This window comes from Oncorhynchus clarkii, chromosome 10 (assembly GCF_045791955.1).
Source record: "Oncorhynchus clarkii lewisi isolate Uvic-CL-2024 chromosome 10, UVic_Ocla_1.0, whole genome shotgun sequence".
In the NCBI taxonomy this organism is placed as follows: domain Eukaryota; kingdom Metazoa; phylum Chordata; class Actinopteri; order Salmoniformes; family Salmonidae; genus Oncorhynchus; species Oncorhynchus clarkii.
This window is the reverse complement of record NC_092156.1, coordinates 9583938-9601725: the sequence shown is the minus strand read 5'-3', so window position 1 is coordinate 9601725 and position 17788 is coordinate 9583938. Positions and strand designations below refer to the sequence as shown.

Sequence of the window (17788 nt, the reverse complement as noted above, 5' to 3'; positions counted from 1 at the left end):
TACTAAGGTACTTTGCATACTAAAAATTCCAATGTTTCCATGTCATGTGTTGACACTCAGACACCCACATGTAGGCCTATCCTTCCTGCCAATGAAACGTAGCAGACAACCTCGTTCCTCTTAAATGGAGTTGTGTAAAAAGCATGTTGGACCACTGCTCGGCGCTCGCGTACCATTTCGGTCCACCGCTCCATCCTGCCACTGCGCTCAGATCCGGTCATCCGAAAAGCTTCTACTCACCAGAGCGCATTGACAGCAGCGATGTACAAGTAGCCTACTACCATCGAAAGCGCAGCCTCGTTACTGTATTCCTCAGAAGAAAGGATGCGGTGACGATGGAACAAGACAGAGCAGCTCTGTAGTAGCCTACTGTACAACAATTCCAATCCGGATTTACATGAAATCCTCAACTGTCTCTACCAGAGCATTGTTGTAATCCGTTTCTGAACAGAGGGAACACCCCGTCTTTTCCAATCAGGTTTCAGATTGATTCTTCACCTTGCTTAGAGAGGATAGGCACTCTGGACTGTATTCGGAGCTGAGAGAAGGCTGAGGAGTTTGGAGCTGCTCTGAGCTGAAACCCTAAATATTAAATATGCCAGCCTTGCTCTAGTATTTTTCATTATTTTTGTTTTATTTTCTACCTATCACACAGCAGGACATGGTGCATATGACAACTGTATTTATCCAGTAACCTAATAGTTTGAAGGTATCACTTTTCGAATGCCAACTCAACAATGAACTCTAATGGTAAGTAGCCTATACTTCCTGTTGTAATTTGTAATGATGTTTTTCATTACATTATTTTACCTTTGTAAAGAAAGTGAATTCAGAGAAAGGCATTGAACCTTCATACAGGTAAAAAGGAAACTTAAGTTACTAAACCTGATTTTGCAGTATTTACTGTGGCAATGAATGTGGGTGTAACCTACTAGAGAATAAGGCTCAGTGGTGCTTTAGGTTGCCTAGTGAGGGGAAGTGGAGGTATGGAATTGTTTTGTAGGGGTTACACGCAGTACTGTAACACCTGCACATTCTAAATGACCCTCACCTTCTCTTTCTCTCTCTCTCTTTCTCTCTCTCGCTCTCTTTCTTTCTCTCTCTCTCTCTCTCTCTCTATCTCCGTCTCTCTGTGTGTCTCTCTTTCTCTCTCTCTCTCTCTCTCTCTCTCTCTCTCTCTCTCTCTCTCTCTCTCACACATGTACACAGACAAACCCACTCAATCAGTTCAATTGTTTATTTCTATATTTCACATCATCTTAGTCAGGTTGATTTGTCTCAAAGTGCTTCAGTGTGCTAGACTGTGGGGTGGGACAAGGTGTAGCCATATCCTATGATTGAACTACTTGACACTCACACTGAGATTCATCTTGGGAGAGATTTCTCGCAATTCCGAATGGAGGGGGGTGGTTTTAGTGGTGGAATTATCATCAACAAGCCATGCAGGTTTAGTAAGACCCTCCTACATCCAAATCAACAGCAGGGAACCGGCTTGGTATGGTTTAACCTCTGTCAGACAGTTTGAGATTGTTTAACCTCTGTCAGATGGCTTGGGATGGTTTAACCTCTAGCAGATGGCTTGGTGTGGTTTAACCTCTGTCAGATGGCTTGGGATGGTTTAACCTCTGTCAGACGGCTTGGGATGGTTTAACCTCTAGCAGACGGCTTGGTGTGGTTTAACCTCTGTCAGATGGCTTGGGATGGTTTAACCTCTAGCAGACGGCTTGGGATGGTTTAACCTCTGTCAGATGGCTTGGGATGGTTTAACCTCTAGCAGACAGCTTGGGATGGTTTAACCTCTGTCAGACGGCTTGGGATGGTTTAACCTCTAGCAGACGGCTTGGGATGGTTTAACCTCTAGCAGACGGCTTGGGATCGTTTAACCTCTAGCAGACGGCTTGGGATGGTTTAACCTCTGGCAGACGGCTTGGGATGGTTTAAACTCGGGCAGGCTTTGGGGTGAATTAATATTCCTTCAATCAATCAATCAGTCATTGATGGGTGGGGTACGATATTGGTTTGTGTTTATTCATTGATCTCAGTGTTAATGAGTGCGCTTTCTGGTCTGGGATTGGTCCGTGCAAATAATACGCAGAATGCCTTGAGGAAAATTGATTGAACACTATAAAGACACCTTTTGAATGTGAATAATTTCTCATTGTTAGTAACGATCTCCTGCCTCTACATAATTGTTGCCTGTAAATTCACAATATAACTTTAGCATTTACAGATATTTCTAGTAACATCTTTCTAGCATTTACTCGGATCTATGAATGATCGTGTGTTGTGTTCTCTTGACAGCGTAGAATAGATTATAGATTCAATCTCCTGCATTCCCCCTACTGGAGAAAATTTCATCATGCCAAAATATTGTTCTCTGGTGCTGTGGTGAAACGGCAGGCAAACAAGAGGATTAAGCAGCGCTCCTGCAGCCTAGTCCTGGCCTGGTCTGACTGACTGGCTGACTGACTGGTTGTTGCAGCCTAGTGCTGGCCTGGTCTGACTGACTGGTTGCTGTAGCCTAGTGCTGGCCTAGTCTGACTGACTGGTAATCCAGCAGGTTGCTGTTGCAGCTAGCACATGCCCCTGCGCCTCATGTTACAATCGCTCTATTTTGGCCCATTGTCATCTCTGGAATTATTTTGGTGTGCAGCTGACAAGCAAAAAGAGAGTGTCTTTGTGTCTGTGCCACCTCTACCACATATACACCTACACCTGGTAATGTTATCATTCAGCAAAGCAGGTGGTTAGAGTAAGCCACTGCCAGGACTGTACTCTAGCAAAGTGTATGACCTTAATATCAATGTGCATATATGTTCCACGTCAGCTGTAGCCAGCTGTTTTAGGCTAGTCTCTCTGTTGATCATCTTTTTCTATGATTCCAAGGGTCTTTAAGAAAATTGAAAAAACACAGAAAAGTTCCACATTAACAGCATTTCTTAGACATGACTATTATCCCAATTGTAACGTAATACGCCGGGAGTCAGGAAGCAGGTGCAGAAGGTGAATTTAATAAAGAAATTATACAGATGAACAAACATGAGAAGCGTACAGAACGTGAGAGAAAACAATACTACCTAATGACTGCCGTCAACTGAGGGGCTAAATAAAGTAATCACGGAGAAAATGATAACCAGGTGTGCGTAATGATGGGGAGCAGGTGTGCGTAATGATGGGGAGCAGGTGTGCGTAATGATAGTTGCCAGAGCCTGTGGTTAGTAGAGGGGGTAATAGGGGGTAATAACGACGCGCCACTCTTTAACCATACTGACTGGGATTTTATTTTAGTTCTGTTTAGCATTAGTAAGGCAAAGAATCGAGTGGTGCATCATGTTTGACGCTGATAGCTAGCCCTGATCTCTCTGAATAGGCATGCAATGTCATCCCAGATTGCACATGACATTATGACACACTTCAGAGGGAGCCACAAACTGCTCACTGTGTACAGTAAGTATGCTGCCCTCCCCCTCCCCATTTCTCTTTCTCTCTCTCCATCTCTCTCTATATCTCTCTCCCTTCTTTCTTTCACTCTCTCTCTCGACACATATCATCACCATCATCCCAGACAACCTAGACCCACTCCAATTCGCATTCCGCACCAACAGATCCACAGATGACACCATCTCAATTGCACTTCCGACTGCCCTCTCGCACCTGGACAAGAGGGGAATTAACTATGTGAGAATTCTATTTATAGACTACAGCTCAGTGTTCAACAGCATAGTCCCCTCCAAGCTCATCACCAAGCTAGGGATCCTGGGACTGAACCCCTCCCTTTGCAACTGGGTCCTGGACTGCATTACGGGCCGTCCCCAGGTGGTGAGGGTAGGCAACAACACTTCCACCACGCTGACCCTCAACACGGGGTCCCCTCAGGGTGTGTGCTTACTCCCTCTTATACTTATACTCCTCTTATACTCCCTTTTCACTCACGACTGCGTGGCCACGCACGACTCCAACACCATCATCAAGTTTGATGGCGAAGCAATGGCTGTAGGCCTGATCACCGACGGCGATGAGTCAGCATACAGGGAGGAGGTCATAGACTTAGCAGTGTGTTTCCAGGATAGCAACCTCTCCCTCAACGTCAGTAAGACCAAGGAGCTGATCGTGGACTACAGGAGAAAGAGGGGAGAGAACGCCCCCATCCACATCGACGGGGCTGTTGTGGAGCAGGTTGAGAGCTTCAAGTTCCTTGGCGTCCACATCACTAAGGACCTAACATGGCCCACACATACACGCACAGTCGTGAAGAGGGCACGACAGCGCCTCTTCACCAGCAGGAGGCTGAAAAGATTTGGTATGGGCCCTCGGATCCTCAAAAAGTTCTACAGCTGCACCATCAAGAGCATCCTGACTGGCTGCATTACCGCTTTGTATGGCAAATACACCACCCTTAACCACAAATCGCTACAGAGGGTGGTGTGGACAGCCCAGTACATCACTGGGGCCGAGCTTCCTGCAATCCAGGACCTCCACCAAAGAATCCAAGCCATAGACTGTTCACTCTGCTACCGTCCGGCGAACAGTACTGGAGCAATGGCTTTCGGACATAGAGGCTCTGAGACAGCTCCTACCCCCAACCAATAAGACTGCTAAATAGCCAGACTGGTAAATATCCAATTAATGGTACCCTATCTATCTACACTGACTCTACGAACACTCACTAGACTCTATATACACACCATATACACACTTACTAGACTCTATATACACACTATATACACACTCACTCAACTATATATACATACCATATACACACTCACTAGACTCTATATACACACTATATACACACTCACTAGACTCTATATACACACTATATACACACTCACTCAACTATATATACACACCATATACACACTCACTAGACTAAATACACACTATATACACACTATATACACACTCACTAGACTCTATATACACACTATATACACACTAACTCAACTATATATACACACTATATACACACTCACTAGACTATATATACACACTATATACACACTCACTACACTATATATACACACCATATACAGACTCACTGGACTATATATACACACTATATACACACTATATACACACTCACTGGACTAAATACACACCATATACACACTCACTAGACTAAATACACACCATATACACACTCACTAAACTAAATACACACTATATACAAACCATATACAGACTCTCCAAACTATACAGTTGAAGTCGGAAGTTTACGAACGCCTTATTCAATTACAATTAAACTCAGTTTTTCACAATTCCTGACGTTTAATCCTAGTAAAAATCCCCTGTCTTAGGTCAGTTAGGACCACCACTTTATTTTAACAATGTGAAATGTCAGAATAATAGTTGAGAGTGATTTATTTCAGCTTTTATTTATTTTATCACATTCCCAGTGGGTCAGAAGTTTACATACACTCAATTAGTATTTAAAACATTTTTTAACCCCCTTTTCTCCCCAATTTCACATTGATCTGGTACTTCCTGTATATAGCTCCACATTGATCTGGTACTGGTACTTCCTGTATATAGCTCCACATTGATCTGGTACTGGTACTTCCTGTATATAGCTCCACATTGATCTGGTACTTCCTGTATATAGCTCCACATTGATCTGGTACTTCCTGTATATAGCTCCATATTGATCTGGTACTGGTACTTCCTGTATATAGCTCCACATTGATCTGGTACTCCCTGTATATAGCTCCATATTGATCTGGTACTTCCTGTATATAGCTCCACATTGATCTGGTACTCCCTGTATATAGCTCCACATTGATCTGGTACTCCCTGTATATAGCTCCACATTGATCTGGTACTCCCTGTATATAGCTCCACATTGATCTGGTACTCCCTGTATATAGCTCCACATTGATCTGGTACTCCCTGTATATAGCTCCACATTGATCTGGTACTCCCTGTATATAGCTCCACATTGATCTGGTACTGGTACTTCCTGTATATAGCTCCATATTGATCTGGTACTCCCTGTATATAGCTCCACATTGATCTGGTACTGGTACTCCCTGTATATAGCTCCACATTGATCTGGTACTCCCTGTATATAGCTCCACATTGATCTGGTACTCCCTGTATATAGCTCCACATTGATCTGGTACTGGTACTTCCTGTATATAGCTCCACATTGATCTGGTACTCCCTGTATATAGCTCCACATTGATCTGGTACTCCCTGTATATAGCTCCACATTGATCTGGTACTGGTACTCCCTGTATATAGCTCCATATTGATCTGGTACTTCCTGTATATAGCTCCACATTGATCTGGTACTTCCTGTATATAGCTCCACATTGATCTGGTACTTCCTGTATATAGCTCCACATTGATCTGGTACTCCCTGTATATAGCTCCACATTGATCTGGTACTCCCTGTATATAGCTCCACATTGATCTGGTACTCCCTGTATATAGCTCCACATTGATCTGGTACTCCCTGTATATAGCTCCACATTGATCTGGTACTCCCTGTATATAGCTCCACAATGATCTGGTACTGGTACTCCCTGTATATAGCTCCACATTGATCTGGTACTTCCTGTATATAGCTCCACATTGATCTGGTACTCCCTGTATATAGCTCCACATTGATCTGGTACTCCCTGTATATAGCTCCACAATGATCTGGTACTGGTACTCCCTGTATATAGCTCCACATTGATCTGGTACTTCCTGTATATAGCTCCACATTGATCTGGTACTGGTACTCCCCGTATATAGCTCCACATTGATCTGGTACTGGTACTCCCTGTATATAGCTCCACATTGATCTGGTACTGGTACTCCCTGTATATAGCTCCACATTGATCTGGTACTCCCTGTATATAGCTCCACATTGATCTGGTACTGGTACTCCCTGTATATAGCTCCACATTGATCTGGTACTCCCTGTATATAGCTCCACATTGATCTGGTACTGGTACTCCCTGTATATAGCTCCACAATGATCTGGTACTGGTACTCCCTGTATATAGCTCCACATTGATCTGGTACTTCCTGTATATAGCTCCACATTGATCTGGTACTCCCTGTATATAGCTCCACATTGATCTGGTACTCCCTGTATATAGCTCCACAATGATCTGGTACTGGTACTCCCTGTATATAGCTCCACATTGATCTGGTACTTCCTGTATATAGCTCCACATTGATCTGGTACTGGTACTCCCTGTATATAGCTCCACATTGATCTGGTACTGGTACTCCCTGTATATAGCTCCACATTGATCTGGTACTGGTACTCCCTGTATATAGCTCCACATTGATCTGGTACTCCCTGTATATAGCTCCACATTGATCTGGTACTGGTACTCCCTGTATATAGCTCCACATTGATCTGGTACTCCCTGTATATAGCTCCACATTGATCTGGTACTGGTACTCCCTGTATATAGCTCCACATTGATCTGGTACTGGTACTCCCTGTATATAGCTCCACATTGATCTGGTACTCCCTGTATATAGCTCCACAAGGATCTGGTACTCCCTGTATATAGCTCCACATTGATCTGGTCCTGGTACTCCCTGTATATAGCTCCACATTGATCTGGTACTCCCTGTATATAGCTCCACATTGATCTGGTACTGGTACTTCCTGTATATAGCTCCACATTGATCTGGTACTGGTACTCCCTGTATATAGCTCCATATTGATCTGGTACTCCCTGTATATAGCTCCACATTGATCTGGTACTCCCTGTATATAGCTCCATATTGATCTGGTACTCCCTGTATATAGCTCCACATTGATCTGGTACTCCCTGTATATAGCTCCACATTGATCTGGTACTCCCTGTATATAGCTCCACATTGATCTCGTACTCCCTGTATATAGCTCCACATTGATCTGGTACTGGTACTCCCTGTATATAGCTCCATATTGATCTGGTACTCCCTGTATATAGCTCCACATTGATCTGGTACTGGTACTCCCTGTATATAGCTCCACATTGATCTGGTACTCCCTGTATATAGCTCCACATTGATCTGGTACTCCCTGTATATAGCTCCACATTGATCTGGTACTCCCTGTATATAGCTCCACATTGATCTGGTACTGGTACTCCCTGTATATAGCTCCACATTGATCTGGTACTGGTACTTCCTGTATATAGCTCCACATTGATCTGGTACTCCCTGTAAATAGCTCCACATTGATCTGGTACTGGTACTCCCTGTATATAGCTCCACATTGATCTGGTACTCCCTGTATATAGCTCCACATTGATCTGGTCCTGGTACTCCCTGTATATAGCTCCACATTGATCTGGTACTCCCTGTATATAGCTCCACATTGATCTGGTACTGGTACTCCCTGTATATAGCTCCACATTGATCTGGTACTTCCTGTATATAGCTCCACATTGATCTGGTACTGGTACTCCCTGTATATAGCTCCACATTGATCTGGTACTCCCTGTATATAGCTCCACATTGATCTGGTACTTCCTGTATATAGCTCCACATTGATCTGGTACTCCCTGTATATAGCTCCACATTGATCTGGTACTGGTACTCCCTGTATATAGCTCCACATTGATCTGGTACTGGTACTCCCTGTATATAGCTCCATATTGATCTGATACTCCCTGTATATAGCTCCACATTGATCTGGTACTCCCTGTATATAGCTCCACATTGATCTGGTACTCCCTGTATATAGCTCCACATTGATCTGGTACTCCCTGTATATAGCTCCACATTGATCTGGTACTTCCTGTATATAGCTCCACATTGATCTGGTACTGGTACTCCCTGTATATAGCTCCACATTGATCTGGTACTTCCTGTATATAGCTCCACATTGATCTGGTACTGGTACTCCCTGTATATAGCTCCACATTGATCTGATACTCCCTGTATATAGCTCCACATTGATCTGGTACTCCCTGTATATAGCTCCACATTGATCTGGTACTTCCTGTATATAGCTCCACATTGATCTGGTACTGGTACTCCCTGTATATAGCTCCACATTGATCTGGTACTGGTACTCCCTGTATATAGCTCCACATTGATCTGGTACTCCCTGTAAATAGCTCCACATTGATCTGGTACTGGTACTCCCTGTATATAGCTCCACATTGATCTGATACTCCCTGTATATAGCTCCACATTGATCTGGTACTCCCTGTATATAGCTCCACATTGATCTGGTACTGCTACTTCCTGTATATAGCTCCACATTGATCTGGTACTCCCTGTATATAGCTCCACATTGATCTGGTACTTCCTGTATATAGCTCCACATTGATCTGGTACTCCCTGTATATAGCTCCACATTGATCTGGTACTGGTACTCCCTGTATATAGCTCCACATTGATCTGGTACTGGTACTCCCTGTAAATAGCTCCACATTGATCTGGTACTCCCTGTATATAGCTCCACATTGATCTGGTACTCCCTGTATATAGCTCCACATTGATCTGGTACTGGTACTCCCTGTAAATAGCTCCACATTGATCTGGTACTCCCTGTATAAAGCTCCACATTGATCTGGTACTCCCTGTATATAGCTCCACATTGATCTGGTACTGGTACTCCCTGTATATAGCTCCACATTGATCTGGTACTCCCTGTAAATAGCTCCACATTGATCTGGTACTCCCTGTATATAGCTCCACATTGATCTGGTACTCCCTGTATATAGCTCCACATTGATCTGGTACTGGTACTCCCTGTATATAGCTCCACATTGATCTGGTACTCCCTGTATATAGCTCCACATTGATCTGGTACTGGTACTTCCTGTATATAGCTCCACATTGATCTGGTACTGGTACTCCCTGTATATAGCTCCATATTGATCTGGTACTTCCTGTATATAGCTCCACATTGATCTGGTACTTCCTGTATATAGCTCCACATTGATCTGGTACTTCATGTACATAGCTCCACATTGATCTGGTACTGGTACTCCCTGTATATAGCTCCACATTGATCTGGTACTCCCTGTATATAGCTCCACATTGATCTGGTACTCCCTGTATATAGCTCCACATTGATCTGGTACTGGTACTCCCTGTAAATAGCTCCACATTGATCTGGTACTCCCTGTATATAGCTCCACATTGATCTGGTACTCCCTGTATATAGCTCCACATTGATCTGGTACTCCCTGTATATAGCTCCACATTGATCTGGAACTGGTACTCCCTGTAAATAGCTCCACATTGATCTGGTACTCCCTGTATATAGCTCCACATTGATCTGGTACTGGTACTCCCTGTATATAGCTCCACATTGATCTGGTACTGGTACTCCCTGTAAATAGCTCCACATTGATCTGGTACTCCCTGTATAAAGCTCCACATTGATCTGGTACTCCCTGTATATAGCTCCACATTGATCTGGTACTGGTACTCCCTGTATATAGCTCCACATTGATCTGGTACTCCCTGTAAATAGCTCCACATTGATCTGGTACTCCCTGTATATAGCTCCACATTGATCTGGTACTCCCTGTATATAGCTCCACATTGATCTGGTACTGGTACTCCCTGTATATAGCTCCACATTGATCTGGTACTCCCTGTATATAGCTCCACATTGATCTGGTACTGGTACTCCCTGTATATAGCTCCACATTGATCTGGTACTGGTACTCCCTGTATATAGCTCCACATTGATCTGGTACTCCCTGTATATAGCTCCACAAGGATCTGGTACTCCCTGTATATAGCTCCACATTGATCTGGTCCTGGTACTCCCTGTATATAGCTCCACATTGATCTGGTACTCTCTGTATATAGCTCCACATTGATCTGGTACTGGTACTCCCTGTATATAGCTCCACATTGATCTGGTACTGGTACTCCCTGTATATAGCTCCACATTGATCTGGTACTGGTACTCCCTGTATATAGCTCCACATTGATCTGGTACTGGCACTCCCTGTATATAGCTCCACATTCACCTGGTACTCCCTGTATATAGCTCCACATTGATCTGGTACTGGTACTCCCTGTATATAGCTCCACATTGATCTGGTACTCCCTGTATATAGCTCCACAAGGATCTGGTACTCCCTGTATATAGCTCCACATTGATCTGGTCCTGGTACTCCCTGTATATAGCTCCACATTGATCTGGTACTCTCTGTATATAGCTCCACATTGATCTGGTACTGGTACTCCCTGTATATAGCTCCACATTGATCTGGTACTGGTACTCCCTGTATATAGCTCCACATTGATCTGGTACTGGTACTCCCTGTATATAGGTCCACATTGATCTGGTACTGGTACTCACTGTATATAGCTCCACATTGATCTGGTTCTCCCTGTAAATAGCTCCACCTTGATCTGGTACTGGTACTCCCTGTATATAGCTCCACATTGATCTGATACTCCCTGTATATAGCTCCATATTGATCTGGTACTCCCTGTATATAGCTCCACATTGATCTGGTACTCTCTTTATATAGCTCCACATTGATCTGGTACTCTCTGTATATAGCTCCATATTGATCTGGTACTGGTACTTCCTGTATGTAGCTCCATAATGATATGGTACTCCCTTTATATAGCTCCACATTGATCTGGTACTGGTACTTCCTGTATGTAGCTCCATAATGATATGGTACTGGTACTTCCTGTATGTAGCTCCATAATGATATGGTAATGGTACTCTCTGTATGTAGCTCCATAATGATATGGTACTCCCTTTATATAGCTCCACATTGATCTGGTACTGGTACTTCCTGTATGTAGCTCCATAATGATCTGGTACTGGTACTTCCTGTATGTAGCTCCATAATGATCTGGTACTCTCTGTATGTAGCTCCATAATGATATGGTACTGGTACTCTCTGTATGTAGCTCCATAATGATATGGTACTGGTACTTCCTGTATGTAGCTCCATAATGATATGGTAATGGTACTCTCTGTATATAGCTCCATAATGATATGGTAATGGTACTCTCTGTATGTAGCTCCATAATGATATGGTACTGGTACTTCCTGTATGTAGCTCCATAATGATCTGGTACTCTCTGTATGTAGCTCCATAATGATATGGTAATGGTACTCTCTGTATGTAGCTCCATAATGATATGGTACTGGTACTTCCTGTATGTAGCTCCATAATGATCTGGTCCTGGTACTTCCTGTATGTAGCTCCATAATGATATGGTACTGGTACTTCCTGTATGTAGCTCCATAATGATCTGGTACTGGTACTTCCTGTATGTAGCTCCACATTGATCTGGTACTTCCTGTATCTCTCCATTCTTGTGTATTTTATTTTATTCCTCTTGTTTTACTATTGTATTTTTATTTTTAAACTCTACATAGTTGGGAAGGGTTCGTAAGTAAGCATTTCACGGTAAAGTCTACACCTGTTGAATTCAGAGCATGTGACAATGTGAAGCCTGTGATTTTTCTCTTTCTCTCTCTGCAAAACGTATATGGCATGTTGTCGTGGTAAATGGCAGACCAAGTGGGCAGGGAGTATGATAGAGAAATTGTCACGTCTCTCCAGCCAACAGCAGCTTAGCGGACTATGTGAAGGATTTGGTCCGCAGATGGTGTAAAGTGACAGGCATGTTATTCGTTATAGGTTCTGGAAATAGAGAGGAATATACTCTACCTTTTGCAGTCCACTACAACAGAAGCCCTACTGGGGTCATCTGTTCTTCCACTGCACTTCTCTCTCCCTACCTTATCCCTCATAACCCTCCACACGCACACGCACACGCACACACGTGCACGTGCACACACACGCACGGACACACGCGCACACACACACACACACACACACACACAGGCGCACACACTCCCATACACATACACAAAGACATAAACAGAGACACGGACACACACACAGATAGCATGACGTTCACACACAGATAGCGTGACGTTCACACACAGACAGCATGACGTTCACACACAGACAGCATGACGTTCACTGTGCCCCCTGCTTTTAGAAAGCCCCGTGACAGCATTAACCGCCAGGGCTGTCACTGTTGGTCAGGCCTGAGCAGGGATGTACAAAATCACCTGCAGCAGTAGCTATCTGGAATGGCTAAACGGATCCCCCTCTAAGTCTGTGTGTCCCTGGTGCACAGAGTTAGTAGGGGGTTTCTAGTCTATATGCCATTAAAATGGCAATTGTCTCTGTGAGGTAAGTTCAGTAAAAAATGATGGAATTTTATAGCTGCATTCTGTGTTTGTATATACATTTGATACCATATTATGGCTTTATAATCAACTGCTGCTATACTTAATCATGAAAAATCCTATTATATTAATTCCATTATCTCAAACCATCACTCAGTTGACTCTCTCTCTCTGTGTGAGCAGCAGGTAGTGAACACAGCATGTGGTCAGCTCTAATCTATTGTCACCACTGTGTGTATCCTGTTGTCCCTTAGGCCTGGCTACTGTCCATATGGACCACAAGGTCAGAAACAGTTGACTATAACAATGCCCATCCCCCTGATAACACCATCCACAAATAGACTATTGTCCCTCTGATCCCCCAGAGTAGGTTTTTGGAAGAGCGGCCCTGCCATTCTAGAGTTTGTACTTTTTTGGTCATTTATTAGAAACTCTTATCCAGAATAACTTACATTAGTAGACTATTGTCATTTGGTCCCCCTGTGGGAATTGAACTCACAACCCTGGCATTGCAAGTGCCATGCTCTACCAAAACTGAGCCATACAGGACCCACTAACTGATGCCCTGTCAGCCCGTTGGCCTGCCTGTGTATGTGTGTGTTGGGGTGTGTTGGTGTATGTGTGTGTTGGGGTGTGTTGGTGTATGTGTGTGTTGGGGTGTGTTGGTGTATGTGTGTGTTGGGGTGTGTTGGTGTATGTGTGTGTGTTGGGGTGTGTTGGTGTATGTGTGTGTGTTGGGGTGTGTTGGTGTATGTGTGTGTGTTGGGGTGTGTTGGTGTATGTGTGTGTGTTGGGGTGTGTTGGTGTATGTGTGTGTGTTGGGGTGTGTTGGTGTATGTGTGTGTGTTGGGGTGTGTTGGTGTATGTGTGTGTGTTGGGGTGTGTTGGTGTATGTGTGTGTTGGGGTGTGTTGGTGTATGTATATGTTGGGGTGTGTTGGTGTATGTGTGTGTTGGGGTGTGTTGGTGTATGTGTGTGTTGGGGTGTGTTGGTGTATGTATATGTTGGGGTGTGTTGGTGTATGTGTGTGTTGGGGTGTGTTGGTGTATGTGTGTGTTGGTCTATGTGTGTGTTGGGGTGTGTTGGTCTATGTGTATGTTGGGGTGTGTTGGTGTATGTGTATGTTGGGGTGTGTTGGTCTATGTGTATGTTGGGGTGTGTTGGTGTATGTGTGTGTGTTGGGGTGTGTTGGTGTATGTGTGTGTTGGGGTGTGTTGGTGTATGTGTGTGTTGGGGTGTGTTGGTCTATGTGTGTGTTGGGGTGTGTTGGTCTATGTGTATGTTGGGGTGTGTTGGTGTATGTGTATGTTGGGGTGTGTTGGTGTATGTGTATGTTGGGGTGTGTTGGTGTATGTGTATGTTGGGGTGTGTTGGTGTATGTGTATGTTGGGGTGTGTTGGTCTATGTGTATGTTGGGGTGTGTTGGTGTATGTGTATGTTGGGGTGTGTTGGTGTATGTGTATGTTGGGGTGTGTTGGTGTATGTGTATGTTGGGGTGTGTTGGTGTATGTGTGTATGTTGGGGTGTGTGTGTGGTGTGGTGGAGTGGCTTCCCCCTCTCTCCCCACTTCAGGCTCTTTTTGAGGGGATCCCAGATAGTTCAGGGATCTCAGTCCTACGGACGGACGGACGGATGGAATCGCTGTCTCTTGTCCTTACTGAGTGGCATGGACAAAATGGCATGCTGAATGGAATGAACAGAGGCCTTTGTTTTGATGGGATAGATAGTCAAAGGCCATCACATACTGTATCCTCATTGTTCAACTTCTGCTTGACCAACAGCAGTAGTGTATTATTCATATGTATGCTGTTGAGGCAGGACAGTCATTATCACTCATCATTCTAGGTTCTAAACTCAACCTGGTATCATGGCTCTGGATAGATACACTGGGCTTATAGCTATATCCCAGTACTGTCTGGATAGATACACTGGGCTTATAGCTATATCCCAGTACTGTCTGGATAGATACACTGTGTTTGTCCCAGTACTGTCTGGATAGATACACTGTGTGTGTCCCAGTACTGTCTGGATAGATACACTAGGCTTCTAGCTATGTCTCAGTACTGTCTGGAAAGATACACTGTGTGTGTCCCAGTACTGTCTGAATATATACACTAGGCTTCTAGCTATGTCTCAGTATTGTCTGGATAGATACACTAGGCTTCTAGCTATGTCTCAGTACTGTCTGGAAAGATACACTGTGTGTGTCCCAGTACTGTCTGAATATATACACTAGGCTTCTAGCTATGTCTCAGTATTGTCTGGATAGATACACTAGGCTTCTAGCTATGTCTCAGTACTGTCTGGATAGATACACTAGGCTTCTAGCTATGTCTCAGTACTGTCTGGAAAGATACACTGTGTGTGTCCCAGTACTGTCTGGATAGATACACTAGGCTTCTAGCTATGTCTCAGTACTGTCTGGATAGATACACTGTGTGTGTCCCAGTACTGTCTGGATATATACACTAGGCCTCTAGCTATATCCCAGTACTGTCTGGATAGATACACTAGGCTTATAGCTATATCCCAGTACTGTCTGGATAGATACACTAGGCTAATAGCTATGTCCCAGTACTGTCTGGATAGATACACTGGGCTAATAGCTATATCCCAGTAATCTGGATAGATACACTAGGCTTCTAGCTATGTCCCAGTACTGTCTGGATAGATACACTAGGCTAATAGCTATATCCCAGTAGTCTGGATAGATACACTAGGCTTCTAGCTATGTCCCAGTACGGTAGATGCATGGCCGTATATCCCAGAGGAAGTGGGCTGGAACAGAACCCAACACAGGAAGTGGGCTGGAACGAAACCCAATAGAGGAAGTGCACGGGAATGGGACCCAACAGTGGAAGTGGACTGGAACAGAACCCAACAGTGGAAGTGGGCTGGAACAGAACCCAACAGAGGAAGTAGACTGGAACAGAACCCAACAGAAGAAGTGGGCTGGAACAGAACCCAACAGAGGAAGTGCACGGGAATAGGACCCAACAGTGGAAGTGGACTGGAACAGAACCCAAAAGTGGAAGTGGGCTGAAACAGAACACAACAAAAGAAGTGCGCTGGAACAGAACCCAAAAGAGGGTAGTGGGTGGTAACAGAACCCAACAGAGTCTCAGACCAGTCTGGGCCATCCTTCCAAAAGTTCCAGATTATGCTTTAGCCTGCCAATGTTTTCCTCCTCCCTATTGAGGCAGGCAACTATCTTGAGTTGCACAGTCTTCCTAGCAACGTGATGACATCAGCAGCATCCAAAGAGGAGACAGAAGCTTGGTTGGTGCTGCTGCCAGTTCCTGAGGGGCACCCCTGATGCTGGCGAGGCCTCTCTAACCAGATGGCATGAGAGGGACAGTGGCACAGCGGCCAAAGTAAGCTGCGAGCCACCTGGAGTGTGTGTGTGTACACGTGTGCACATTATAATGTAATTATTTAATCTAAAACACTGAAGTAGAAGAGCTGTGACCTGTCAAATGGTTTACTACAGTGATACTGTTGTCAGGGACAAGAATGCAATAAGAGATCTATTTAGAATGACTAAGAACCAGTCCAGAACCAGTCATAGCTGATATTTGTTTTTTTTACCTTTATCTAACTAGGCAAGTCAGTTAAGAACAAATTCTTATTTACAATGACGGCCTAGGAACAGTGGGTTAACTGCCTGTTCAAGGGCAAAATGACAGATTTACCTTGTCAGCTCGGGGGTTTGAACTTGCAACCTTCCGGTTACGCTCTAACCACTAGGCTACCCTGCCGCCATATGATTTAGCTTCCTACTGTTCTAGTCATTGCCTGATTCCCTCACTCAGTCACTTTCTTCTAACTTAACATGAAGTGCTTTGTAACACTAAAACTAGTAGCAACTGAGCTGCCACCAACTATACTTTACAGCAGGGGCTTCCCACCTTTTTCGATTACTGTACCACCAACTGAATGCTGCTCTGTCCAGTGTACCCCTGAAGTACCCCATCTTGTGCATTTTACCAGTATCCTATGGTCTCATGAGTCTTCTCAAGTACCTCGTGTGGATAGACCTCGTACCCCCAAGGGTCCTAGTACTCCTGGTTGGGATCCACTGGTTTAGAGTATGTCCCCGTGTGTTTGCAGCAGCAGCCCAGGCTTAGCTCTGACATGTGGCAATGTGGCAGTGTTCACTATTCTCTCCTATCTGACCTTGAGATGGCATGATGGAGACAATCACTGAGCTGTCTGACCTTGAGATGGCATGATGGAGACAATCACTGAGCTGTCTGACCTTGAGATGGCATGATGGAGACAATCACTGAGCTGTCTGACCTTGAGATGGCATGATGGAGACAATCACTGAGCTGTCTGACAATGAGATGGCATGATGGAGACAATCACTGAGCTGTCTGACCTTGAGATGGCATGATGGAGACAATCACCGAGCTGCCAGATCCAGTCTGACCGCTGTCGTCTGACGCCTCACCTGTCACTGACATATAAAATACCCATAAATCCTGGCGGTGGGCCACCCTTGACATGTCTGAGTCCCTGCTGATTACACCATCATGGTGAGGTGACAAGGACGCCAGGCGCTGCTCTGCTCTCCTCTGTCATCGTCTCCCCCCTCCTCTACCCCCTCCTCTCGTCTCCGCTCAGGGCTTGTCAACATAGTCAGACCTC

The 17788-nt window shown here is 44.5% G+C and overlaps 1 pseudogene; it reads left to right on the top strand.

Moving 5' to 3' along the window:
* The first annotated feature begins 344 nt into the window (after nucleotides 1–344).
* LOC139417992 (actin-binding LIM protein 3-like) overlaps nucleotides 345–17788 on the top strand; it is a 130288-nt pseudogene continuing 112844 nt past the window's right edge.